Source organism: Perognathus longimembris, chromosome 2 (assembly GCF_023159225.1).
Source record: "Perognathus longimembris pacificus isolate PPM17 chromosome 2, ASM2315922v1, whole genome shotgun sequence".
NCBI classification, from domain to species: domain Eukaryota; kingdom Metazoa; phylum Chordata; class Mammalia; order Rodentia; family Heteromyidae; genus Perognathus; species Perognathus longimembris.
The window spans coordinates 61,803,055-61,830,039 of NC_063162.1; positions in this window are offsets into that span (position 1 = coordinate 61,803,055).

The window sequence follows — 26,985 nt, forward strand, 5'->3', positions numbered from 1 at the left end:
AGTAATTTTTAGAGTACATTGTTAGAATGACTTGACATCATTAGTAGCTGTCTGTGGACCTGTGTCTCTGGATAAAGCTGCTTTACCTCAAGTATGTGTAGGTTGAAGCTGTATGTGGGACTTTGCACTATTTATTCTCCATGCCTAAGGGAGTGGGGGCCACCCTCCCTTGGAGCGCCTGGACCCCTGGGGCCAGAAAAAAGAGGGAGAGGCAAAGAAAGCCTGATGGCTCCTTCACAAGCCACCACTCAACTCCAAACCAGGCCCGCGTTCCCATCACTTGATGCCTGGCTCTGTCTTTGAGACTTCTACAGATTTCCCTGCCCTGTCTTCTAAACTGCACTCAGGGTGTCCTAGGCCACTGCCTGTCCTGTCCCCACACATGTGCAGGGGCGCAGGGATTGCCCTGTGTGGGAAGAGGCCTGTCAGCCGGCCTCTGGTTTCCCATCACAGATTCTCACTCAGAGACAACCCAAGCATGGCAGGGAATTTCTAGAATGTTCTTCTCTATGCGTGCTTGGGGTAGGGGGCATTTAGTGTTGGAGTCCTGAACCTGGTCTCCAGTGGACCCAGGCATCCACTTATACCAGTTCCAGCACTTAGCCATGCTATATATGATTATTGCAACCCAGTGCCTGTAGACCCAGAGTCCTCATTCAATTCAGCCAACTTATCTAGGCTCCTGCCCCCTGCCCTCTGTTCCTTGCCTTCTTCTCTTTGCCTATGGCAAGGTATCTCTTCCCATCTTGTTTCTAGCCATGGCCACCCCCACTTCCCTTGCATGGATCATTGTGTGGGGGAGTGTCCTGGCTCTGGTGGCCTGATGGCTCTGGAACCACCCATCCACAGAGGCCTGGCTGGGGCTGCACTCCTTGCCCTGTAGTGGCCTCCCCTGCAGCCTCCCAGCATCCTCTCCCTCAGCTCCTGGGTCCCGAGGCCAGGGTCCATCTGGAAAGCGGGGACATGGCACCGCTGGCTGGGGTCTCTATATCTTTGAGATGTGGGTCAACTAAGAGGCAAAGGGAGGAACTCCAGCCATGTGCTCCTGCACACTTCCTGGACAGACTTTGGGGTGTGCCATTCCATGGGCCTGTGTGCTGAAAGTTGCTGTCACTCTCTGAAGCAGCCTTGGTGGCCACAACTTGCAGCCTGGACCTCCCCACAAAGCAATTCATTCAAGGAGTGAGGGGAAAACTGTCCCTGGCCACTCAGATAACTGCCAGGATTCCAAGAGCATCAGTGAGCTTCAGACAAACATCCCCATGGTCTACAAGGGCCCAACTGCCCCATGGCTGAGATAAAACAAGGCTCCTGATAGCTCCATTCAAAATCTGCCACCCATCAACTTCCGTCAGCATCGCATGCTAGTCCCTGTGAACACAGACACAGCCCCACCAGGCATCCGCACCTCCTGAGGTCCTGGGTCACCAGCACCAGGCAGAGGAACCCTCGGCTCCTGCTACTCTCCAGGGCCCCACTTATGGACCATATTCTGCCCCTGCTCCTCTGTCCAGGGAGCCTCCTCCCCTCTATGCTCTTCTGCTGGCCGCTCCCTGCTAAGGCCTCATCTTTGCCTTCCTTGCATATTTTCCAATTACCACTAAAGGGCTCCTGGCCTCCAAGCTCTTCCTGCAAGACCAAGAAACCACCCCAGATCATAGGAAAGGAGTCCATATTCTGAGAAAGGGCACATGTGCTCTTAGCTTGCATGTGCTCAGGTTTCAAGAGAGAAACAAGAATTCAGTTGCCTGCCTGTTATGGAGCCAAGCTGAAGTGGGACTGGGTTACCTTCTGCAGAGGGCCCTGTGCCTATAGCTTATGTTCTGGGCACCAAGGAATCCCACTCCATCTTCACCCTCCTTGGCCAGGTGCTTTTCCACTGGATCTGTCCACTTGCCCAGACAGGGAACCCAGGGCCCTTCCTGCCTGAGTCCAGTTCATCAGCTTCCTGGCAGCCCTCTTGTCCCCTGATGTGTCTCCTGGCCTTGGTCACCTGGAACAGAGTGACTCTGAGCCGCTCTGTCCCATCAGCTTTGGGACTGGGAGCCCTGCTTGGTCACCAGAGCCCCTGCACGCCCACACCTCAAAGCCCCATGCTCCACAATTCTCAGCAACTGCAGCCATGCCACTGAGCCAGGACCTCCCTGGGATGAACTGAGCCAAATCCACAGCCCGGCAGAAAGTTGTGCTACCCCTGGCAAAGCTTGTGAGATCTGAGGAAGGAAAGGAAAACTTGCTGACCCCTGCACCCATGCTTGGGGCCAGGGCTGGGCTGGGCTCTCAGAACTCACTTCGTCATAGGAGAAGGATTCATGCAAAGGATCTTGGCCCCTTTGGGCTTTTGGTCATGACCTGGCTACCTTGTGCCAAACTGCCATGTCTTCTGGTGTCTGGGACCATGTGAGCAAAAAGTCACCAGCCAGGCAATGCAGAGTTGGTGACAGACGCCCTGGTGTCCGGCTCTCCTCGTTCTCCATCACCTTATCCCAGCCCCTGGCAGCCACCCTGGGTTCAGGACCAGGAAGAGTGGCTGGAAATATCACTTCAGGTGGCTCCCCAGGAAGGGCCTTCCTAGAAATCACTAACACCCCCAGTCCTGCATGTTCCCAGGGCATGGGCCAGTGAGGTGCGCTGCCTAACCTAGCTCAGGCACCACCAAAAAGCCACAACATGTCTATGGCACCATGTGCACCCCTCCCAAGGGCCTTTCTGGAAGGGCCTGGGCTCCTGCCTGCTGGGTGGTCTAATAAATTGTCCCGGGCTGGCATTGAGCCCACTGCCCCCTCCCCATCCCATATTTCTGGCAGCGGAATTCTCTAGACCCTGGGCCTCATTAGCCCTCAGCGTGACCCCACTGGGTAGCATGTGAGATGCTGCTTGGATCCCAGTGCTGTTGCAGTGGCCTAGGATCTTGTCCAGGTGTCATCATAGGCACAGGGAGCTGAGGAGAAAGCTGGAGTGTCCTCTACTGCTCCCCACAGAGGAAGGACATAGTTAATTGCAGGTCTGAGGTCCAGATGAAGGCCAGAGAAGTGTTCTGGAGGTTTATGTCTAAACTTTCCTAAACCATTGGTAGCACTGGGCAAGGGCTGTGCTTCTCTGGGCCTCGGCCTCTTTATTACAGGGTTTGCCCCAGAGGACAAGTATGCATGGAGTGTTCAAGGACCTGCTCCGTCAGTCTACACAAGGACTGATGCCAGGAAAGGAGAGCCACTGGCCACAGTGGCTGCCTGTGAGACAGAAGGCAGGAGGGGCTTGTTTGTTCATTTGAACATCAGGATACAAAAGTGGGACACTGGCTCACCCTGTAACCCTAGCTACGAAGGAGGCTGAGACCTGAAGATTATGGTCTGAAGCCAGTCTGTACAGGAAAGTAAGTCCATGGTACTATTAGTTTCAAGTAACCAGCAAAATAAGCCACAAACCCCACAAAGCCACTTGATGTACCCTGCTTATTTGTGTTTTCAACTGGAAATATCTTGTTTGATGTGGAGGGCACTGGCTCCACCTTGAGCCAGTGGAGGGAGGGGATCAGGAATGTCAAGCCCCAAGGCCAGTGGGGGAAGACACTCCTCCTCAGGGGCAGGGAAGGCTGACTATTCTGTCTTGATCTTTTCTTGTGCAGAGCCAAGTTTCATGATTCCAGCAATAATCTCAGATGGGAGAGCATATTAGTCTATCCTCTGTTGCTATAGTGAATTGAGTGAGGCTGGGTTGGTTATAAAGAAAAGAGATTTGTTTAACTCAGTTCTGGTGGTTGGAGGGTTGGTGGGGACCAGGCCTTGCCATTTCCTGCATCATGACCCTGAGGGCTAAGCTTCAGCCCATGAGTCCTTGGGGAGGAGGCAGCACAGTGGCCAAGATTGCGTGTTCTGTCACCACTGGATCCTAGAGGCCAGCCGACTCCTGGAGGGAGCCCCTGCCCCTGCCCACCGCTGAAATCAGCTGCTGTAGAAGCTGTTCTCAGGAAGCCATGATTGGTGATCTTCCTACAGAGGAGAGCCACAGAGGGTCCCCAGATTGTAGCCATTTCCCCTACTATAGAGGCTAGAGGTGGACGTGACCTCCCACCAGTGCCTCAACATGCACAACACATAGCCTGAAATAAACAGTCTGGACAAGCAGATGGGGTCAGCGTGGCCAACAGGAGGAGGGTGAGGCCAAGCTCCAAGGTCACAGGATGCATAAGGGTGAGGGAGGTCCTTAAAATCCTACCCCTCACCTCAGTCTCCATGGTTTGGGGTCCTCTGAGGCCACTGGCCAGGGCTGGCACTCATTTCAGTTCTGGCTTCATTTTCCTGGCCTTTCCTGGGCCTGCCCGTGGCCTCCCAAGGGTGGGTGGAATGGCACTTGGTGCTTGCAGCTGCCTTCTGAGGACTTATTTTCAGGCGGCTTCAGCTAATAATGATTGCAGGACCATAAAAAAAAAAAAAAAAAGGTCGCTGCAGAGCTCGCTCCATCACAGATGCTTCTGGTCTCATCCCAAAGGAAGATCTGGAGTGAGTATATTCCAGATGTTTCCCAGGAGGTGTCAGGATGTGAGCCTAAGCGTGGAAATGCAAGGGAAGGTTGATGTACAAATATGTGCTGCTTCTGTAATTCTGGTTCCCACACTTTTAAAAAATAAAATAAAAATAAAATCAGACCAGGACGTGGACAGCTGGGGTGGGCTGTGAGAAGTCCTTGCATGCCTTTAGGAGGACAAGGAGCAGGCAGGGCCTTGTCCATGCTTCCCTGGGGAGCAGGGCAGGGGTGGGGACCTGGGTATGGACCTGATAACCTGGCAGGCCCAGAGCAGTGCCAGGGCTTAGGTCATTTCCCAGCCAGATAACAATGCTTGTTTCAATTAAAAGTAACTCCTCTCCTTTCCCTAAGTGAGTGCCTCCATTGGGCAGTGGGATTTTTGTTGTTGTTGTTGTTATTATTATCATTATTATTTTGGGGGTCAGTCCTGGGGCTTGAACTCCAGGTGTGGGCACTGTCTCTGAGCTCCCTCATGCAAGACTAGCACTCTACCACTTTGAACCACAGTGCCACTTCCAGTTTTCTGGTTGTTAATTCGAGATAAGAGTCTCACAGACTTTCTTGCCTTGGCTGGCTTCAAACCATGATCCTTAGATCTCAGCCTCTTGAGGAGCTAGGATTACAGGCATGAGCTACCAGCACCTGGCAGGAAAGGGATATTTAAGCTACAAAGACCAGATCACTCACCAATTGTAGGCCAACCATACCTGGCAGTCGATACTGGCTTCTTGCTCCTTGAGGTCTTGCTGATGAGAATGCATGAAGCATGGGTTCTGCCCTGAGCTTTCTCTGCAGTGTGTAACAGAGGTAGACAGAAGCCAGGCAGGGCCACAGGACCAGCTCCCTGCTCATCCTCATCATGTTCTCTATATGGCCGTGGATGAATGGAAAGATGAGCTCTGTGTGTGTGTGTATGTGTGTGTGTGTGTGTGTGTGTGTGTGTGTGTGTGTGTGTGTGTGTTTGCAGGAAAACTCAGAAGGAAGAAAAGACTTACTTTTGTAGTGCTAGGAATTGAACTCAGGACCTTGAGCTCACCAGGCAGGCACTCTACCACTTGAGCCACACCCCCCAGGGCCCTTTGTACTTTGTAGTATGGATAGAGTCTTGCATTTTTGCCTTAGGCTGGTTTTGGACTGCTGTCTTCCTGCCTATGCCTTCTTCATAGCTGAGATCATAAGCACAGACCACCTGCTTAGCTTTTTGGTTTTGCCCTGGCTAGCCTTGAATCATGACACTCCTGATCTCTGCCTCCTGGGTAGCAGGGATTCCAGGTGTGAGCCTCCGTGCTCACCCCTCCTTTTCATCATGTCTGTGTCTGGGTGAGTTCTCACACCTGGGCCTATCTTGCCTTGAACTTTGCCAAAGTGACACCAGACGATTTCGCATCTTTGTCACATCATGGTGTCTGAAACAAAGGAAGTCCAAGGCAGTTGTGTTTTGTGTGCATGAATAAATACAAGAATGAGTGAGTAACACAGATGTCTCTTCAGCACAGGAGGAGTGTTCGATGTCAGCACTCTCCACTGGTTAGCTGTGCAGCTGAAGGAAAAGTACTTAATCTCTCTGAGCTTCGTTGGCCAAGGAAAAATAATGCATGTGCATAGAACAGTGGGTGGGTTGAGAGAGGTGGTGCAGGAATGCAGGAGGGGGCGGGGAGGGGCTGCCCTCTCCCCCCTCTTTGTCCTGTGTGTTCTTCATGTATGGGGACGAGATGGTCCCAAGACCCAGGCATCCTAAGTGCTGAGTAGAATCCCCCCTTTGCCTGTATAGAGGGTCTCCTCTGTGGAGACCCTTTAATGAGTCCCGCAGAACACAGCCAGGCCACGCCCAGGGCCATTAGCTCTGGAAGAGCAATTAATCACTGCTCCTGCCACATTGCTTTCGGTCCTGAACTCAGCTCACTTAAAGCACAGGAAATGAAATGTCATAATGCTGGCCCTCACTGGAGCTGGAGGCCCAGCTCCCGCTCTCAGCCCTTCACCCTGGTGGAGGCTGGGCCTGCGCCTCTCGCTGGTCCGGAAACCCATCATACACTTTCCACCCATCACAACACTGCCTCGGGCCTCAAAACACACGTACATTTACTAGCGATCTACATTTTTTTTGTGTGCTGGTACTGGGGCTTGAAATCAGAGCCTTGAACTCTTGCTAGGCTTTTTCTCTCGAGACTGCTACTCTACCACTTGAACCACAGTTCCACTTCTGGCTTTTTGCTGGTTAAATGGAGATGAAAGTCTCATGGACTTTCCTGTGAACTGTGATTCTCAGATCTCAGGCTCCTGAGTAGGGAGGATTACAAGTGTGAGCCTTTCATATACAAACAGAAGAAACAGTCAGGAAAGCAAAGCCTGTAGCAACTTCTTTGGTGCTGGTGTGGGATTTTAGGGAATTTATGATGAGGCAGTTTGCTGTCTCCGAGGCTGGGAGAAGTCTCCACAGCTGTTTGAAGTGTTGATTTGGATCTCAACATCTGATGGCTGCTCTCCTGGGCTGGAGCACTGGTGACGGGCTGGCTGTGGGGTGTGCGTAGTGATGAATGGCGCTGGGCCATGCAGGCCAGGGGCCACAGCAGTGCCCCATGAGTGGAGGCAGAGCATTGTGTCCCCCCTCCTTTCCAGCCTGCATTTGCAGTGGGCCCGGGTCTGATTGTTTTGAGGGGATGTGGGAGACAGGAGGCTGTATGCTTTTCAGATCTCTATTTACCTCTCCATCTCCAAGAGTTTGGGGACAGCAGGGACCCGCAGTTGAGCCCCCCCCCCCCCCCGCACCATCACAGACCCCATGCCTGCCCCTTCAGAAGGTGTGATTCTTCACACACTGTTTATGATTCCCTGAGAATAGAAGAAGGGTGGCCGAAGAGGGCTTCTGCCTCCAGCTGGCTTTTCCAGAATGTTCTGGGAAGCTGGTGGAGCTCTGCAGAACAAAGGGCAGCTTCTTTATGTCCCCCCCAAAAAAGTAGGACACGGTGTCTCCCTTGCTCAAGGGCCAGGCAGCTTGCTTGTTATTTATCCATACCACACCGCTGGGCCTGGGTGATTCTGGCCCACCATCCATCCCAGCTACTTCAGAGGCTGAGATCAGAAGGTGGCAGTTTAAAGCCAGTATAGGCAGGAAAATCCACGAGACTTACTTCTATTAACCAGCAAAATACCAGAAGTAGGGCTGTGGTTCAAGTGATAGAGCACCATCCCTGAGCTGAAAACGCTAAGGAAAAGCACTCAGGCCCTGAGTTCAAGCCCCAGAACCTGCACATGTGTGCACTTACACATGCCTGTACACATACACATGTACATACATGCTCATGTGCGCGCATGTGCATGTGCACACACACACACACCACACACACACACACACACACACACACACACATACTCCTTAGCACATCTTGGTTTGTGTTTCTCAGCTGTGCTCCAGACTTAGTGCATGAGGATCTTCTGGGTCTCTCTGAATTTTCCTTGTGAGTTTTAGGGTGAAAGGGAATTATTTTTCATCATCACACGAATGCTGAACTGGGGGCTACTTTGTAAGTAGAGTCAGCCCTCTCACTATCACAGTCTGTCACACCTCTCTACCTGTGTCACCCACCATGGCTCCATCCTGTCCTCCTTTGGCTGTCCTGGCCAGGCCCAGGCCCACGGCACACCTGTGCTCCCCCCATACCCCCGCTTCTGCACTGCAGGAGGCTCTGGAACAGTCTGTAGGGGTGGGATGGGATGCAGAGGGAGAGCCAGGTGACTCCTTACCATAACACCAGCAATAATAAGAAGCAGGCCGGGGAGATGGGAGCCACATCATCTTCTGAGGCACCCCTCAAATCTACCAGGGGAGACAGAAGACACGTGATCTTCTGAAGCACCCCCCAGACACACTGGAGGTTTCCAACACCTTAACTCTGGACACTCTGGCCTTTATGCTATTTTATGCCTGGCATGCTCTGGCCTAAGGACCCTTGTACTTGCTATCCCCCTTTGCCAGAAAGTTCTTCAACCAAATTTATTTTCCTCCCTCCCTTCCTTCCTTCCTTCCTCCCTTCCTTCCTTCCTTCCTTCCTTCCTTCCTTCCTTCCTTCCTTCCTTCCTTCCTTCCTTCCTTCCTCCCTCCCTCCCTCCCTCTCTCCCTCCCTCCCTCCCTCTCTCCCTCTCTCTCTCTTTCTTTCTTTCTTTCTCTCTCTCTCTCTTTCTTTCTTTCTTCTTCTCTTCTCTCTTCTTTCTCTCTTCTCCCTCTCTTTCTTTCTTTCTCTCTCTCTCTCTTTCTTTCTTTCTTTCTTTCTTTCTTTCTTCTTTTCTTTCTTTCTTTCTTTCTTTCTTTCTTTCTTTTCTTATCTTTCTTTCTTTCTTTCTTCTTTCTTTCTTTCTTTTCTTTCTTCTCTTTCTTTCTTTTTCTTTCTTTCTTTCTTTCTTTCTTCTTTCTTTCTTTCTTCTTTCTTTCTTTCTGTGCTGGTCCTGGGACTTGAACTCCGGGCCTACGTGCTGTCCCTGAGCTCCTTTTGCTTGAGGCTAGTACTCTACCACTTGAGCCACAGCTCTACTTCTGGCTTATTTAGTGGTGAATTGGAGATTAAAGTCTCATGGATTTTTTCTGCTCAGACTGGCTTTGAACCATGATTCTCAGATCGCAACCTCCTGAGGAGCTAGGGTTATAGTTGTGAGCTCTAATTTGCAGCTTAAATCCCAACTTTCCATGGTTTACCCCTCAACAATTCAGTGTCTCTATTCTGTTCCTTCCAGATATCAGTGGGTCATAGACAGTTCCTCTGACCACCCTGCTTAACACAGTGGCCTCTCCTGTGACTGACCCATGGCCCTGCCTGGGGCTTCAAAGAGAAGCCCCTACACTTCCAGAGGGACATCCATCCTCTCTGACACCACCTCTCTTTCTGGCTTGGTTCATGCTCCCAGAGAGGAGAGTGTGCATTGGACAAATGATTGCTTGCCTAAATCTCAGCAGAATGGATACAGAGTGTACACCCTCCCAGCTCCCTGTCTCTGCTTGGGGTTGGTGTCTGTGAGTGCCTGACAGATGTCTACGTGGTTGCTCCAAGCACCCTCTGCCTCTGCAGCCCTGCTGGTGGGCCCTGGGCCCGGGGGTTCCCAGTTCTGCAGCAGATCATAGTGGGGGGCCATGTGCACTGCTTGGCTGGGTCATCTGGCCTGGTCCAGTGGGACACACTGATGGTGATCTGTATGACCCAAGGAGGCATCCTCACCTAGGAGCCACATTCAATAACCAGTGCAGGGGGTGGGGATACTGGGGCCTGAATTCTGGGCCTGGCTACTATCTCTTAGCTTTTGCACTAAAGGATGATGCTGTCACTTGAGCTTCACTTCTGGCTCTCTGCTTGTTCATTGGAGATAAGAGTCTCATGGAATTTCTTGGCCCAGGCTGGCTTTGAACTGCAACTCTCAGATCTCAGCCTCCTAAGTAGCTAGGACTACAGACGTGAGGCACTGCTGTCTGCCTTCTAGTCTCTTGTTTTACTTGATCTCTAAACTTGAAGAAGTTGGAGTGTCATAGGCAGATCTCCAAGCCCACAGGCATCATGACTCCCTCCCCCCCCCCACGGTACCCTCACATCTGTGTGGGGCCCTTGCATTGGCACAGTGAGACAGACATTCTCTTTGTGTTAGAAGTAGCAAAGCATCTCCCATTCTGCATCATGAAATAACTTTCCTCTTCTGTCAGTCTGGGGACAGATGCCAGCCACAGGCATGACAGAGTCTAGAAAAGCAACTCTTCTATGGTGGATCTTCATTCTTGCCCTTGTACTTGCTGCCCCAGGGCCTATGGATGAAGAGTGGCCGCTCTGAGCAGCCCCAGAGCTCTGCCCAGTCTTGCCTTCCTCTCCTGTGGAGATGGAGTTTCTACCATTTCCTGTGGGGCATTTACCCAGTTCATCATCCTGACGTTTATGGCAGGGAGAGATTGGGGTCATTGAGATTCCTGGGCCGGGCATGGGCCTGGCTGATACACACAGAGGCGTTCCTAGAACGAGAAGCAATGTTTCCAACAAATCAGGGCCCAGGTGTATCTGAGGCTTGCCCAAGGATGTTAGCACCCATGCCCATGCCTGGGGAACAGCCTGTCGTAGCCATGGCTGCTGCCTGTGTGCTTAACTGACTAGGTCTCAGCTAGTGACAAAGGCAAACCTTGTCTGAGTGTGTGGCTCTCAAGTGGGCAAGGAGAAAGCAAGGAGTCCGGGCCCCCCACTGGACTGTCTCTTGTTCCCCCTCTTTTACTTTCTTCCTCCCTCCTTCTCTCCATTTTTTAAGCTGGTCCTGGGGCTTGAACTCAGGGCCTGGGCTCTATCTTGATTTTTTTTGTTTGTTGTTTGTTTTCACTCAGAGCCGGTGCGCCACCACTCAAACCACAATGCCACTTTCAGCTTTTGGGTGGTCTCAGACTTTCCTGCGTAGAACCACGATCCTCAGATCTCAGCCTTCTGAGTAGCTGGAACTAAGGTGTGAGCCACCAGCTCCAGGTTAATGTTATTTATAAGAAACCTTTTCTTTTTGTATGTGTAAAACATGTGTGCATGCAACATGCCCTCTTGCATACTTGTCTTTGATTGGTGGGATTATAATGAAGGGGTGTTTCCTACCAGCTTGGTTCCTGGCTCCCACAAGGAGTCTCCAGGACTCCTATGAGGCAGCTCAGCTGGAGCATCCAAGATGCCACCCGAAAGGAAGTCCTACTTCCCATCCAGCCAGAGGAGGCTGCTCTCCAGACACCTTGCCCTAGGCACCTTCATCTCAACTCCTTCCTGCACCTGCACCCAGTGGTCTTGTATTTGTTCTTGACTGTCTGGCACTCTGCTTGGAGCCATCCTCTCCAGCTGCAGGGACTCTTCCTGTATGGGGTCCCCTTCAGCCCCCCACTGTGTGTCCTCCCCTGAACTCAGGGCAGACCTCGGAGGAAGCCTTGTCTATCAGATCCCTTATTCATAGCCCAGGCCCCACCCTCCTAGATGGTTCTAGAAGGATGATTTGAAAGGACAGCCATGACTGACTTCTGCAGGGCATCAGAAACACCCACACCCACCCCAGCCAGCAGCCCCTGACTTTGCAAGGAGAGCAGAGGAGGGGGGGGCCTGGGGAACTGCAGTATCCAGGGAGAGGGGGGAAGGCTCTGGTGAACCACTGTCTCCAGGGTGGGGAGGGGGGCCCTGGGATAGCTTGCCCTGCCTGGACTCCCCCTGAGGTGCAGACAGATGCCCCCATGGAAAGAAGACTGTATTGCTTCGCAAAGGCTTGCAAAAGAACAAATCATCTTTCCTCCATTTCCTTAGAGAAGAGGTTATAGGTACCTTATCTGGTGCTCACTTCTGAGCAGCTGTTCAATATTACTCAAGAGAAAGACAGTGACTCCACTCCAGAAAACTTCATGCCAGAGAAATCCAAACCAACAGACTCAATGGCGTCTCTCATGACAGACAGAACTCCTGGAGCCCCTGCAGGTTTCTTCCAAATCTCCCAGACCTAAGTCTCAAGATTTTTAAAACTTATTTGTTTCCTATTGCTCTGAGGCTCCATTTAAAATACCATTTTCCGGTTCTGATGGCTGGGGCTGAGTGCAGAGGAGCTCCAGGCAAGCACTGCCACGTTGAGATGCTTTCCACTGTGAGGAAGGGCACAGGGCAGAGGCCCAGTGGCCAGTACTGGTGCTGGCAAAGGCAAGTTGCAGCACAATTCACTGGGTGAGCACAGGATACACCCAGAACATCCCAGATGCTGGGCAGACAAGAGCAGAGTGGCACTGCCAAGTGCAGAGAAAAGGAAAGCAGCCTGAATCAGCTATAGCAACTGTTGTTTCAGATGCCATGGCTGGGCCCTGGTGGTCCTGACGATTTCTTCATGGGTCTTTCAATATGTCCCCACCCTTGGAATGAACATTCAGGATTCTGAATGCCAGAAACCAGTTAGCCAGATCCAAGCCCCTGGCTATACTTCACATATCGTGTTTGTTGAGATGGGATTTTGCTAACCTTTCATTCAATCTGGCCTCAAACTTCAGGGGGATGTAAGAACTAACTCAGGAAATAGGGCAGGGGTGACCCCACAGTGGCTCAACACAACACACAAGTTGATGTGACCCCAAAAGATGTAGAAATTTCCATCAGGCAAGTACTGCCCACCTGGTTTAATCACACCCCACAGGCTGCTGGCCCAGTCCCCAAGACCCTGCCCTCACTTCCATTGCCCCCCAAACACAAGCCCAGGCTTTTTGATCTGTGTTTCCAACCCAGTGGCTATAAAATGAGGTCCCGGTGACCTGCTGGTGAGGTCAGGGAATTTGCTAATGCATCTCACAGAACTTGGGGAAACACTTCTGTTTACTAATTTACTGGAAAGAATATTTCTGTCTTTAAGCTTTTTTTGCTAAAGATTGATGTTCTACCAGTAGAGCCACAGCTCTGCTTCTGGCGTTTTGCTAGTTAATTGGGACAAGAGTCTCATGGATTTCCTGCCTGTTTCCTTCCTAGGTGTGATTAACTAAGTGGTCCCTGGAGGCTGAGACCCAGGCTCAAAGTCCCAACCCTCTAGTCTGCCTGCTTTGGGGGGCCAGCACCCACCCTGAAGCTACCGAGGTGCCGTGCCCTATTTCTGAGCTCATTTGCACGCAAAGCCATTTGTCCTTTTGTGCTTTGTAAGGATTTCAAGAGTTAAATGCCAGGAATCAGAAATTAAGGCAAAATATATTTTCACAGTGTCACACTGGTTCTTTAAAATTTCAGAGGTGTGTGTGTGTGTGTGTGTGTGTGTGTGTGTGAGAGAGAGAGAGAGAGAGAGAGAGAGAGAGAGAGAGAGAGAGACTAATGCTGGTGGCTCATGCCTGTAATGCTAGCTACTCAGGAGGCTGATGTCTGAGGATAGCAATTTGAAGACAGCCAAGGCAGGAAAGTCTGTGAGACTCTTCTCAGTTAACAACCAAGAGGCTGAAAGTGGTGCTGTGGCTCAAATGGGAGTGCCCTGACTCCAGGCCTTGGCACACACTGCACAGAGAGGGTGGCAGGCAGTGAAACCTGTCCACAGCCAGAACCTCCTTCCAGCTTTCTTCCTCTGATCTTCTGGCTATGGGCGACACCCACTGTCTTCACAAGTAGGGGTGATGTTCTAGATTACTGTTCTGCCAATACTGGTGTTGGAATTCAGTCTCAAGCTTCTAAATGAGTGTTCTGCCACTTGAGCCGTGACTCTGGCCCTGTGTGCTTTAAGTTTGCTTTTAGAGAGAGTCTTGCATTTTTTACCCAGGTCATCCTGCATCTTACTTTTGCCTTCTATACAGTCGAAGCTACAGGCAAAAAGCACCATACCCTATTTGTATGTTGAGATGGCATTTTGCTAACTTTTGTTCAGGATGGCTTCATACTGCAATGGTGAGCGGCTGGGATTACAGGTTTGAGCCTGCCACACATGGCCATGTCATTCTTCTTAAGCTGAATGTGAATGCTGCTAAGAGAATGTGGAGGACGGAGACACTAGTCAATTGAGTACATTATAATAAGTAATACATTATTCTCAGGCCTCTGTAGAAACAAGTCTAGAAAAGAAGCTTATTGGAGTACCTTTGAAAATTGCAGATTTTGGAGCAAGATGCCTTCTAAATGTGCATTGCATTTTTTAAGTCCTATTTTCCAATGGCATCATTTTAAACCAATTTAAGGTTGGGGTGCCATTGAAGAATCTCATTGGTAAGCCCAAACACACTTAGCCTTGCAAAGAAACCCTTTGATGTGCCCAGAACGGGAGGAAACTTATCTCCCCTGGCAAGAAGACCACAGTCAGTGCCTGTGGCAGTGTGACCTAGTGAGGAGGGTTGGTGTGGGTTGGGTCTCCCTTCCATTGCTGCAAGGCCCAGTTGCCAAGGGGGCTATAGGCGTGGAGATTGGTGCACTCTGATTTGCATCGTTGGTCACTGGTTTTTGTCCCTTTGTATTCAAATAACCAGGTCACATGGGGCCTGATAAAACTTCAAACCCTGCATCATATATCCACTTAGTATCCATATATATCCACTTTTGGTTTTTGCCAGTATTGGGACTTGAACTCAGGGCCTAGGTGCTGTCAGTAAGCATTTTTGTCCATAGCTGGCACTTTACCACTTGAGCCATAGCTCCACTTCCAGCTTTTTGGTGGTTAACTGGAGATGAGAGTCATGGGTTTTCCTGCACAGGTTGGCTTTGAACCACAATCCTCAGATCTCAGCCTCCTGACATCAACAGAGCTTAGCTGGGAAGTTAGAGACCAGGATGGTAAGTCAGCAGAGATCTTCCAGTCTGAAATAGAAGAAAACTAGAAAGACGGAACAGATCTTCAGAGACAATAGGAGGGAAAGAAAAACCTTAAAACTAGTCAGAAACCATAGCTTACCAGGAAAAATTCATCTGGAATCAGTGCATGTGGAACTACACACCAGTGGTAAATAACATTTCACTTCAATTGTTTATTAAACATTGTTTACTTCTTTTTTGCCAGACCTGGGACTTGGAATCAGGGCTTACGCACTGTCCCTGGCTTCTTTTTGCTCACGGCTAGCACTCTACCACTTGAGCCACAGCTCCACTTCTGGCCTTTTCTGTTTTTGTGGTGCTGGGCTTTGTGCTAGGCAAGCACTATACTGCTAAGTCACATTCCCAGCCCAAACATTGCTTACTTTTATCAAATTGACATCCTGTTCCCCACAAATATGTACACATAATAACTTACCAGTTGTTGGGTTTTTTTTTTGCCAGTCTTGGAGCTTGAACTCAGGGCCTGAGCACTGTCCCTGACTTCTTTTTGCTCAAGGCTGGCACTCTGCCACTTGAGCCATAACACCACTTCCAGCCTTTTCTATATATGTGGTGCTGAGGAATCAAACCCAGGGCTTCATATATATGAGTCAAGCTCTCTTGCCATGAGGCCATATTCCCAGCCTCCTAACTCACCAGTTAACAACAAAGAAAAAGCTGGGCACCAGTGGCTCACATCTGTAATCCTAGCTATTCAGGAAGCTGAGATCTGAGGATTGCTGTTCAAAGCCAGCCCAGGCAGAAAAGTCGATGAGAATCTTATCTTCAATTAACCAGTAAAGAGCCAGAAGTGGAAGTGTGGCTTAAGTGGTACAGTGCTAGTCTTCAGTGAAAAAGCCAAGCTAGAGAGCAAGGCCCTGAGTTCTAGCCCCAGTACTGGCACTAAATAAATAAATAAGGTGATGGATATGTTAATTCATCCAAATTAATCATTTCACAATGTGGAATATGAAAAGCAATATGAAAACCTCATATTGGATTCCATAAATGTAGTATTTATTTGTCAACTCAAAGCAAAAAAAAAAGTTCATTGATTTCAAATTAGGATTTAATTTACATACTATACTATTCATCCTTTAAAAATGTGCAGTTCAAGGCAGGTACCAATAGCTTACACCTGTAATCTTAGCTACTCAAGAGGCTGAGATCTGAGGATAGCAGTTCAAAGCCAGCCTGGGCAGGAAAGTCCGTGTGACTCTTATCTCCAATTAATCAGCAAAAGAAACAGAATTGGAGCTGTGGTTCAAGTGGTAGAGCACTTAGCCTTGAGCAAAAAAAAAAACCCTCAGAGTCGGATCCCAGGCCCTGAGTTCAAGCCCCAGGACCAGCACACACATAGAGTAAGCATACAAAATTGATGGTTAATTTATTTTGCAGGGTCCTGCATCCTTTGCTGCTATTCAACACCTCCCCCAAAGAAACCCTATACTGAGGCAGTCTCTCTGCATCTGCCCTTTTCCCTCCCCTTGGCCATCACCACCTACTCTTTGTCTCTGTGTTTCTCTGTGTTTATAAGTTTGGGTCATTTTATATAAATAGAGACATGCAATACACAGCCTTTTGAATACATGACCTTTTGAATCTCACTGAGTGAAAAGCTTCAAGGTCCTTACATTTTGGAGCATGTTGATACTGTCTTTCATTTCTTATTAGGGCTGAATAATATTCCGTTGTCTAGAAATATTGCATTTTGGGGGGTCCATAGACTGCTTGATAGACATTTGAGTTGTTTCCATTTTTTAGGGCATTATGAAGAATGTGATATGAGGATTTGTGTAAAAGTTCTTGTGTAAACATATATTTTCAGTTTTCTTGGCCATATATGCATAGGAGTTGGATTTCTGGCCCATGTGTAACTCTATCTGCATGTTTAGCGTTGAGAGAAAGTTTCCAAACTGTTTCTCCCAAGTTCCCACACTGTTCATGTTCCCACCAGCGATGAATGGAGATTTCAGCTTCTTCATATCCTGTCCAGGAGTGTTTTATTGTCTGTCTCTCTTGTTATTATGACTATTTTAGCTGTGTGTACCTGTAGCTCATCTTGGGTTTTGTTTGCAACTCCCTAATAACTAGCAATGTGGAATGTTTTTAAGGTGTTTGTTGATTATACAGACATCATCTTTGAAGGCAGATCTATTTAAATTCTTTGCCAATTTTTAAAACTGGGTTATTTGCCTCTTCTTTTAGGTATAAGTATTCTTCATCTATCTTGGCTACAAGGCTCTTGTCAGACACATGATTTGCAAATCTTTTCTCTCATAATGTGCGTTTTCTTTACAATTGACGTTGAGGCGCCCAATTTGTAAGTTGTGATAAAATATAGTCTATTCATTAAAAAAATTGTTTTTGGCTGGCTTGCTTTGGATGTCATACTTAAATCATGGCCTAATTCAAAGTTACAATTATTTATGTCTGTGTTTTCTTTGTAAGAGTTTCATAGTTTGTGCTTTTTCAGTTATATATGTCATCAGTATGGGGTTGCATTTTATACATGGCGTGAGGTAGGAGTCTAGCTTTGGTGACATGCAATCGCCCAGTGGGCCCATCACTGTTTAATGAAATGGTTATTCTTTTCCAATTGAATGGTCTGGGTACATGTCAAAAATGCAATTGGCAGTAAATGTGAGGGCCTTCATTTGTGCTTTCAACTCCATTCTGCCGATCCATTTGCCACTCCTTATAGAGAACCAGATTGTTTTAAGGATGATATATTCATAGTCAGTTTGGAAGTAGAGAAGTTAGTATTCCTCCTCTTGTTTTGTTTTTGGGGGATTGTTTTGGCTATAATTTGCATATTATATGCAAAATACTTCCCTAGTATTTGCATACACATTTTAGGCTGTGGTTATTTTTTTTGCAAAAGATATTGTAAAAGCCAAGCTGATCTTTTGGTGTGGATTGCAGTTAACATGTAGATGGATTTGGGAAATGGTGCCATGTAGTAAAATGAAGTCCTCCAATCTATGAATGTAAGATGTATTTTCATTTGGTCAGTTCTTTCAGGATGTTTTATAGTTTATACTTACACTTGCCTTCTGTCATGAACTTACAGTTAATTATACATTATTCTTATTCATACTACTGGGATTGTTCAGTCAGTTTGATTTTCAGATTTTTGTTTGCTATTGTGAAGAAGTTGAATTGGACTATAGGAATCACCCAGAATGCTCTAAGGAAATGAATACTAAATACTAAGAGGTAAGTAAAAAGGTAAGCAAAGGCAGGTGTGAATCACACACAGCAGCCAGTAGTCCTTGCTACTCAGGAGGCTGAGATCCAAAGGATAGAAGTTTAAAGCCAGCCCAGAAAGGAAAGTCTAGAAGACTCCATCTCCAAAATAACTAGCAAAAAAGCTGGGCTACAGATGTGGTCCAGCTGGTAGAGCACCAGAGAAGCAAGCAAATCCAGGGAGCATGAGGTCCTGAGTTCAAATCCTGTAACTAGGAAACATTATTTCTATGTGTTGATCTTGCATCCTTCACCTTGCTGAATCTTTTAGTTCTATGAGTAGAGGCTTAGAGATTTTTGTCCATGTAGGTAACCATGCCATCTAAATTAGGAACACTTTTATTTATTCCTTTCCAATCTGTATTGTTTTTGCTCTTTTTTCTTGCCTTACTCCTCCAGACCTTCCAGCATTTAAACTTTTTCTTTTTTTGGTCAGCTGTGGGGCTTGAACTCAGGGCCTGGGTGCTCTCGCTGAGCTCTTTTGCTCAAGGCTAATGCTCTACCACTTTGAGCCACATTCCCACTCCCGGTTTTCTGGTGGTTAATTGGAGATAAGAGTCTCATAGATTTTCCTGCTCTGGCTAGCTTTGAACCATGATCCTTAGATCTCAGCCTCCGGAGTAACTAGGATTACAGGCAAGAGCCACCAGCGCCCAACAGCACCTCGGCTTTTATCACATGATGGTAGCTGTCAGGTTTGCCATGGATTTCTGTTCTTTAAGAAGTTTATTTCCATTCCTACTTGGTCAAGTCTTCCTGTCCAGAGCAGCTCACTGATTTTGCTGTATAGAAACAAGAAACAAATATCAGCCATCAATTCTACTCTCTCCAAATGATTCTTTGGGAATGAAGTTACTGAAGTAAAACTAAGAGACTTGGCTGCTATCCCTAACTGGCTTAAATAATTCTCCAACAAGTAAATCATAAAAGGATCTTGAAGCACCAAGAAGAAATAAGAAAAAAAGGTAAATCAGACACTAGTGACTCAAGAGAGCCAGCTTAGAACAGAAAAGCCAAGTGTGCTAACAAGGCCCTGAGTTCACAAAAAGAAAACAAAATGAGCTTGTCTTCATCTTGCTCTCTCAGCTCTGCTTCCCTTGTGTTTTGATGGAGTCTGAAGACCTGGGGTAGAAGCAGGCTCCTCTATGCCCACTACCTCTTCTCTTCCAGGGCTCAGAGCCTCACACAAGAACTTCCTGTGCTGTCCGTGCTGAGCAGGGAGACTGGGAAAGCCAGGCATGGAAAAGATTTGTCTGTCTGATCTGCTGTAAGCTTGAGGCCTCTGGCAGGAGGACAGGGCTGCCACTGGAACCACGCAAGCCTAAGGGAAGGGTTTGTCTCTGTCACTAAACATCTGGTGACTGTCACTCGCTCTGGGCTCAGTTAAGCAAGAATAGTGACGATCCGGATGGAAAGGAGACAGTGGCTGGAGGAAGTGCTACATGCGGCTGGCTGCCATCTGGCAGCCCAGGGGCTCCCTGGCCTTGTGGAGATGGAGTCTCCAATGATCAAGGATGGCCAGAGGGATTAGGTGGCAGAGGTGGCATTCTGAGGAAATGTAGGGGAAGGGGTGGAAGCTCTTCTTTTTTTTTTTTTCTTATTTATTGTCAAAGTGATGCACAGTTTCATACTAGGCCTTGAGTACATTTCTTGTTCTGTTTGTTACCTCCTCCCTCATTCTCCCCTCCCCCCTCTCACTCTCCCCCCATGAGATGTTCAGTTGGTTTACACCAAATGGTTTTGCAAGTATTACTTTGGGAGTCGTTTGTCTTTTTATCCTTTGTCTTTCGATTTTGATATTCCTTTTCACTTCCCTAGTTCTAATACCAGTATATACAGTTTCCAATGTACTCAGATAAGATACAGTGATAGTGCAAGTACAATCACAGGAAGGAGATACAAGAGGATCATCAACAATAGAAGCTATGGTTTCACATGGCATGTTGAAAGTAATTACAACAGAGATATAACAGTCGTTTCCATAACATGGAGTTCATTTCACTTAGCATTATCTTATTCATTCATAGGAGCATAGCTATTAGGCTCTTGTGATCCTCGGCTCTGACTAGCCTAAACCTGTGCTAATTATTCCCTATGAGGGAGACCATAGAGTCCACGTTTCTTTGGGTCTGGCTCACTTCACTTAGTATAATTTTTTCCAAGTCCTTCCATTTCCTTATGAATGGGGCAATGTCATTCTTTCTGATAGAGGCATAAAATTTCATTATGTATATGTACCACATTTTCCTGATCTACTGATGGGCATCTGGGTTGGTTCGATATTTTAGCTATGACAACTTGTGCTGAGATGAACATTGTTGTGCTGGTAGTTTGGCTGGGAATATGGCCTAGTGGCAAGAGTGCTTTCCTCCCATACATGAAGCCTTGGGTTCAATTCCCCAAGGACCACATATACAGAAAATGGCCAGAAGTGGCGCTGTGGCTCAAGTGGCAGAGTGCTAGCCTTGAGCAAAAAGAAGCCAGGGACAGTGCTCAGGCCCTGAGTCCAAGCCCCAGGAATGGAAAAAAGAAAAAAAAAAAAAGAAAAAAAAAGTGGAGGCTCTTCTGTATGTACTGGTAATTTCCTTGGAATACAGACACCAAGCCTGTGGACAAGCTGGTGTTTTACATCCTATCCAAGATGGCGCCAACATGGAAAGCCGGTCATGAGCCTCAAAGAACCACTGTCTGGCAGAGTAGGCAAGATGAGGTCAGGAATACTTAGGGTACATCCAGAATTGAAGCTATCTTGGCAGGTAAGGAAGGCCACTGGGGGTGGAAGCTTGCCTGGAGGAGGAGGGCTTCCTGGAGGAGTTGTGGTGAGGGATGGAAAATACTCTATGGCTTATGATGGGCAGATAGAGGAATGAGGCCCATGACCAGGCACGGGGCAGTGGGGCACTTAGCAGGTGCCAAGGCTGCCAGGAGGGGGTGAATAGAGACAGGGCACCTAGAGGACACTTGTCTGCTCATGTCTAGAAGCCTCTGGAAGGACGATCACAGGACCAAGCAGGGTATAGGCTGTCACTTAGTAAGTCTAAGACAGGCCTGGAAGCATGAAAGTCAGGTCCAAGGCTGCTGCCCCAGGCAGAGGGAGAAGTAGACACAAGGATGAGGTCGAGGGCCCTGGAAGCTGGAGAACCCCCCAGGCTGCTCCCAGGTAAGAGCTGGATCCTGACAGGAATGGTGGAGAGCAGGACAGGAGCCTGGTGTCCTGGGGGTGGGCAGGAGGTGTCCCTGGGTGGGCGGGGTTGCCCCAGCTCAGCTGTCATGGGGTGGTGGACAGCTCTGCTGAAGATAGGAAGATACAAGGCCCGGGCCCCAGTCCCTGGCTCCCAGGGGCTGTTGGCTTTCTTAGCTGCCCACTGGCATTTTGGTTGGTCTGTGACTCTGGCAAGATAAGAGTCTTCTAGAATCTCTCTCTCTCTCTCTCTCTCTCTCTCTCTCTCTCTCTCTCTCTCTGTGTGTGTGTGTGTGTGTGTGTGTGTGTCTGTGTGTCTCTCTCCCATTCTCCCTCTCCCCACCCCTCTCTCTTTTTCTCCAAGGTGCTAAGACAGTACCCTGGGACAAGTGGGAGAAAACCTGAAAGTGGTGGGGCTCTCAGCAGGAATTGTCCAGGAAAAGCACAGATTAACCTCAGGTGCTCACTGCATCCCCTGCACTGTGCCTGGAGCTATTTCCTCAGGTGAGCGCTGACTACTGCTCTGACTGGGGTTCATGGCATTCCCAAGAGCATTCCTGAGAGCCACCCAAAACACCCAGGTCCGAGTTGATGGTGTGTGAATATGTAATTGTATTCCACATTTGATGATTATTATTATTTTGGTACTGATCCTGGGACTTAAACTCAGGGCTTGGGCACTGCCCCTGGTTTCATTTTGTTCAGGACTAGAGCTCTACCACTTGAGCCATGGTGCCACAGTTGGCCATTTTGGTTGTTTACTGGAGATAAGAGTCTCACAGATGTTCCTGCCTGGCTTTGAACTCTGGTCCTCAGATCTGTACCTCCTAAGTAGCTAGTTACATACCTGAGCCACCAGTGCTCAGCTCCAAGTTTAATTTGTTTAAAGGAACTCAGAAACAATGGAGAAATGGAGCCTCTCCCTCTCCCTCCCCCGCCCCCCCCCCCACCAGGGCTGAGATAGGACTTCAATGACCCAAGAGAACAGGTTAAGGAGTGTAGCTGAGCACTTGGGCTTAAGAAGGTTATTCTGAGAGACTCGGGAGAGAAACAGCTCCAACTCTTGGAAGTGTGTGTGTGTGTGTGTGTGTGTGTGTGTGTGTGTGTGCGTGCACCAGTTTGGAGGCTTGAACTTGGGGCCTGAGTGCTTTCCCTCAGCTTTTCACTCAAGGTTGTCACTCTGTCATTTGAGTAACAGCTCCACTTCCAGCCTTTTGCTGGTTAATTGAGAATATGAGTGTCATGGTCATTCCTGACTAGGCTGGCTTTAAATTGTGATCCTCAGATCTCAGACTCCTGAGTAACTGGGATTATGGGCATGATCACTGATGCCCAGCTTGAATGTCGTCATTGATCACAGTCAAGTTTAAGTTTCAAGTCTTTTTTTTTTTTTTTTTTTGGCCAGTTCTGGGCCATGAACTCAGGACCTGAGCACTGTCCTTGGCTTCTTTTTGCTCAAGGCTAGCACTTGTAGCACTTGACCACTTGAGCCACAGCGCCACTTCTGGCCATTTTCTATATATATGGTGCTGGGGAATCGAACCCAGGGCTTCATGTATATGAGGCAAGCACTCTTGCCACTAGGCCATATCCCCAGCCTCAAGTCTTGATTTTTGAGCAACTATAGCCTGCAACCTTCCAAGTGTGGGTTAGAAACTGAATAAAGACAGCAGCAAAAATTCTAGAAGTTTCTGCCAAACATTGCTAAACATTTGGATGTTCCGAAACAACATAATTTTTAATGGAGCTTTTCAAGTCTCTCATGGCTATTTGGCCTCATGTAGCTACAAATGAGAATCAACTTGGAAAAGCAATATGTCGATTCAGGCCGTAAGTTCATTGGGCATTGAGCCGGAACTGCCAGGATGGAGGGCCCACCGCTGTCCAAGTTAACATCATGGATTTGCATTATTGGAAGATGATGACAGCTCGTGTGTCTTAGATTACACCCATCTGCCATGGCATGAGGCGCCTTGGTGTGTGATAAATACAATAGATCCCACGCAGAAGTCCACACAGAGCTTAGCTCCAGCCAACAGGTTACACTCGGCCTCCCTCCGCCTAAATCCTAGCAAGTCTTTGCAATAACACCACCTCAGAATAACGTGTTGGCATCATTTTGTCTACGTGATGAGTGTCTTCACTACAAGATTTCATATCACCCCAGTCATGAGTGCTGTGAATGTGTGGTGAGCCTGCCTTGGGGAGTCCCTTGGAGGCCATTGCCTTGAAGCCATGCATGGTTGAGTTGAGGGGATGGAGTCTGAGAGGCCATGTGGACCATCTCCAAGGAAGAAAAGAAGATGGGAGATAAAGAGGCATGCTGATCATCCTCAGCATTTCCAGGCCTGGGGCTGAGGCTCAAGGCCATGCCCAGTGGAGAGGACGAGGAAGGGAACACAGTGCCCTGCAGAGAGCAGGGCATTGTGGGAGATCTGAGATGGCAGAGGAAGCTGGAGAGGAACCATGGCAGCCAGCGAGTTTGCTCAGGCATCGCTAACTCTCTACTGCTGTGGTTACAACAGGGGCTGGCAAACATTGTGAGGGCCTTTCCCCAAGTGGTCAGTATGAACATGTTTTGTAACCCAAAGGACTTCTAGCTGGACTGATTTTCTCTCTCTCTCTCTCTCTTTCTCTCTCTCTCTCTCTCTCTCTTTCTCTCTCTCTCTCTCTCTCCCTCTCTCCCCCCCCCGCCGTGTGTGTGTGTGTGTGTGTGTGTGTGTGTGTGTGTGTGTGTGTGTGTGTATACTAGTACTGGGGCTTAACCTAAGGTCCTTTTATGCTCTTGCTTGGCTTTTCTGCTCAAGGCTGGTGCTCTACCGCTTTGGAGCCATAGCTCCATTTCTTGCTTTTGGCTGCCTGGGCTGACTTCAAACTGGGATCCTCTGATCTCAGCCTCCTGAGAAGCTAGGATGACAGGCATGAGCCTTCAGTGGTACCTACCATAGGATGGATTTGTTAAGGTTTCATAAACTGAAAGGATCCTGAGTGAAATGCAAATCACAAAGTCAAGTCATCTGTGGGGGCTGGGAGTGTGGCCAGGGAGGATGCCTCTGCAGCAGTCTGTGGAATGCACCCTGCTGGTGGGGCCTTTCCAGCTGTGCGGGCTGGGCTGCCTAAGCCTGAGGCCTGCGGCTGTCATGCTCCAGCAGGATGAGGCAGCACTGGGTGCATGCACGTTTCCCAGGTTGTGGCCAGAAGCCCAGAGGAGGACGTGTGTTCCAGATCATCTGATCCATGTAAAATCTTGTTGCCATTTTCCTTCCTTCTTTTTACCTGTCCTTCCTCTTTTCCTTTCTTTTTTCTTTCCTTTCTTTTATTCTCCCTTTCTTTCCTTCTCCTCTTTCTCTGTTTTCTCCTTCCTTCCTTTCTTGTTTTTTAGAGACAGGGTCTCACTAAATAATCCAAATTGGCCTTGAACTTGAGATACCCCTGCCTCAGCCTCCTGCTTCGCTCGTATGAGAGGCCTGCACCTATACACTCAGCTCAACTTTCCGTGTTGGAGAAGGGAAGGGTCTTTACCAAGAGACAGGTTGAAAGGGCTTTTAGGGGAACCAAACTAGGTCTACATGATGATATGAGAGTGGAGTCTGTTCCACTGAGGAAGGCCGGCATGGTCCAGACTCCAGGCCCTTTATTTTCAACAACAGAGGAATAAAGGTTGGCTGAAGGAAGCCACACCCATCAAGTTGTGCTCCAGAAAGAAGAAAGGCTGAGTGCCATGACTGGTGGAATGACCCCAGAGCACTGACCACTTATCAAACTCTTCTTTTACCAAAGGAGAAAGCTACTCACATGGCAATATTCAAGCTGTATTAAAAAGACACAATCCATCGCATCTCGGATCTCTAATCATTCTTAACCAAGACAGCAGTTACTAAGAAATCACTTATATTCCCTTCCAAGAAATTTTCTGCACATGCAAATTCAAAGATGTGAATGCATGTGGGGATGGGTATGTATTTATGTCCACTTCCAATGTGTACATAAATGAGAACACGTTCAGGTAATCCCTTCACTTATTTTCTTTTGTCATTATTTAGTTATGCTGTACCTTGGAGAAAAAGGTAGGTCCTCACAGTGACTTGGCCAAGGTGTGGGTTTACAAACATGCTGTGGTAAAAGATCAGCAAGGGGGCCAGCTAGCCAGCCATCTTCTCTAAGTTGAGGCACAGTGCAGATGTAGCGAGGTCACAGCTGTGTACAGCAGTGACAGTAACATCCTCCATGCAACCAGATAGTAAAATTGCACAGCCAAATTATGGCATCTGAGTGAGGCTCAGATCTCACACTTGAGCAAGATATAAATAAATTAGAATATATGAATATATAGTTGAATGTGCAAAAACTCTCTCTGTATATATATACTCTGCATATTCAAAGATGTAAATGCACATGAGGATGGTTATGTATCTATGTACACCCATATCTCTATAGATGTTACATAATATATACTAGAATATATCTAATATATAACCATATAACTCAGACTTTATAAATATATAATATACAGATATATTTACATATAGGATATAAATATTATTTTGTAGTCTAATAATATATTACATAATTTATACATATAATTTACAAATATTGTTATTTTATGTATAATTATATTTTGTATTATTCTATATATCTATTATTTAATATATTCATATATAGTTTATAGATGTTATTTAATTTACATGTAGTTATATTTTATAATGTGTGTTATATAATATATTTAGTTGTAATTTATAAATATATAATTTATATAAAATTTTATTTATATAAACTTCATACTGATTTATATATATTCTAATTTATGTATGTGTTCTGATTTCTCAACAGAGCTCATGGCTGCAGCATGGGGAAGGTACGTCTCTGGGTCAGACAGTGGCACGGACTGGATGGACTGGGAAGAACCTCGTTGATTGCACTCTTCTCCTTGAGGCCACGGGTAGACCTGTTCAGTATGGATGAGCTGGGAAGAGCCCCATTGCCTATGAACTCTCCTCCTTGCAGCCACGGGTGGACATGTCCAGAGCTTTATCTCCTTGTTTCATTGCAATCTTGGTGATAGGAGCTTATACTCCACACACATCACATGTGCAGGACACAGAGGAGCAGGAAAGTGATTATGCCAGTGTCGTGGGCCACACAGCTGGGACTGCAGCCATGTGTGCCTGGGGCCAGGCTGTCACTCAGAGCCCAGGGCTAGCTGCGGTGCATCAGTTGGAGGAATGTATCTTCAAGGCATGGACAGTGGATGAAAGCTAAAGGACAGCATCGACTTAGAACCAAAGCAGCCTATTTGAGTTTCTGAGCACTTACCATACCTTCCTGTGGACTGCTGCAGTACCTGATGGGCCATCTTTAGGAAAAGATTGCTCTGATTAGAAGTGTGGGCTGATACCCACCCCCCAAAGCAAACACTACTCATGTAGTCATTTCTTTACAGGATCAGAAGTGGCCTCTTCTGCCATGCCTGAGATTCACAACCCACAACTGAGAAGAGGGGTTGGGAGGAAGCTGGAGGATGAGGGAGGAGAAAGTGACAACGGTAGACAGGCTTCATTGAATTCTCTCTGTTGTTCCCTGAGGCTGTCCTGGGGCGGTAGGGGAAGCAGGAAGACAATGTGTACCCACACCATGCCAATCCCAGGAGAACCAGCACACTGCGCCCAGCACCCAGGTGTAAAAGATTCTCAGCCAGGCACCAGTGGTTCATGTCTGCCATTCTAGCTTCTCAAGTTGAGATCTGAGGATTGCAACGGAAAGCCA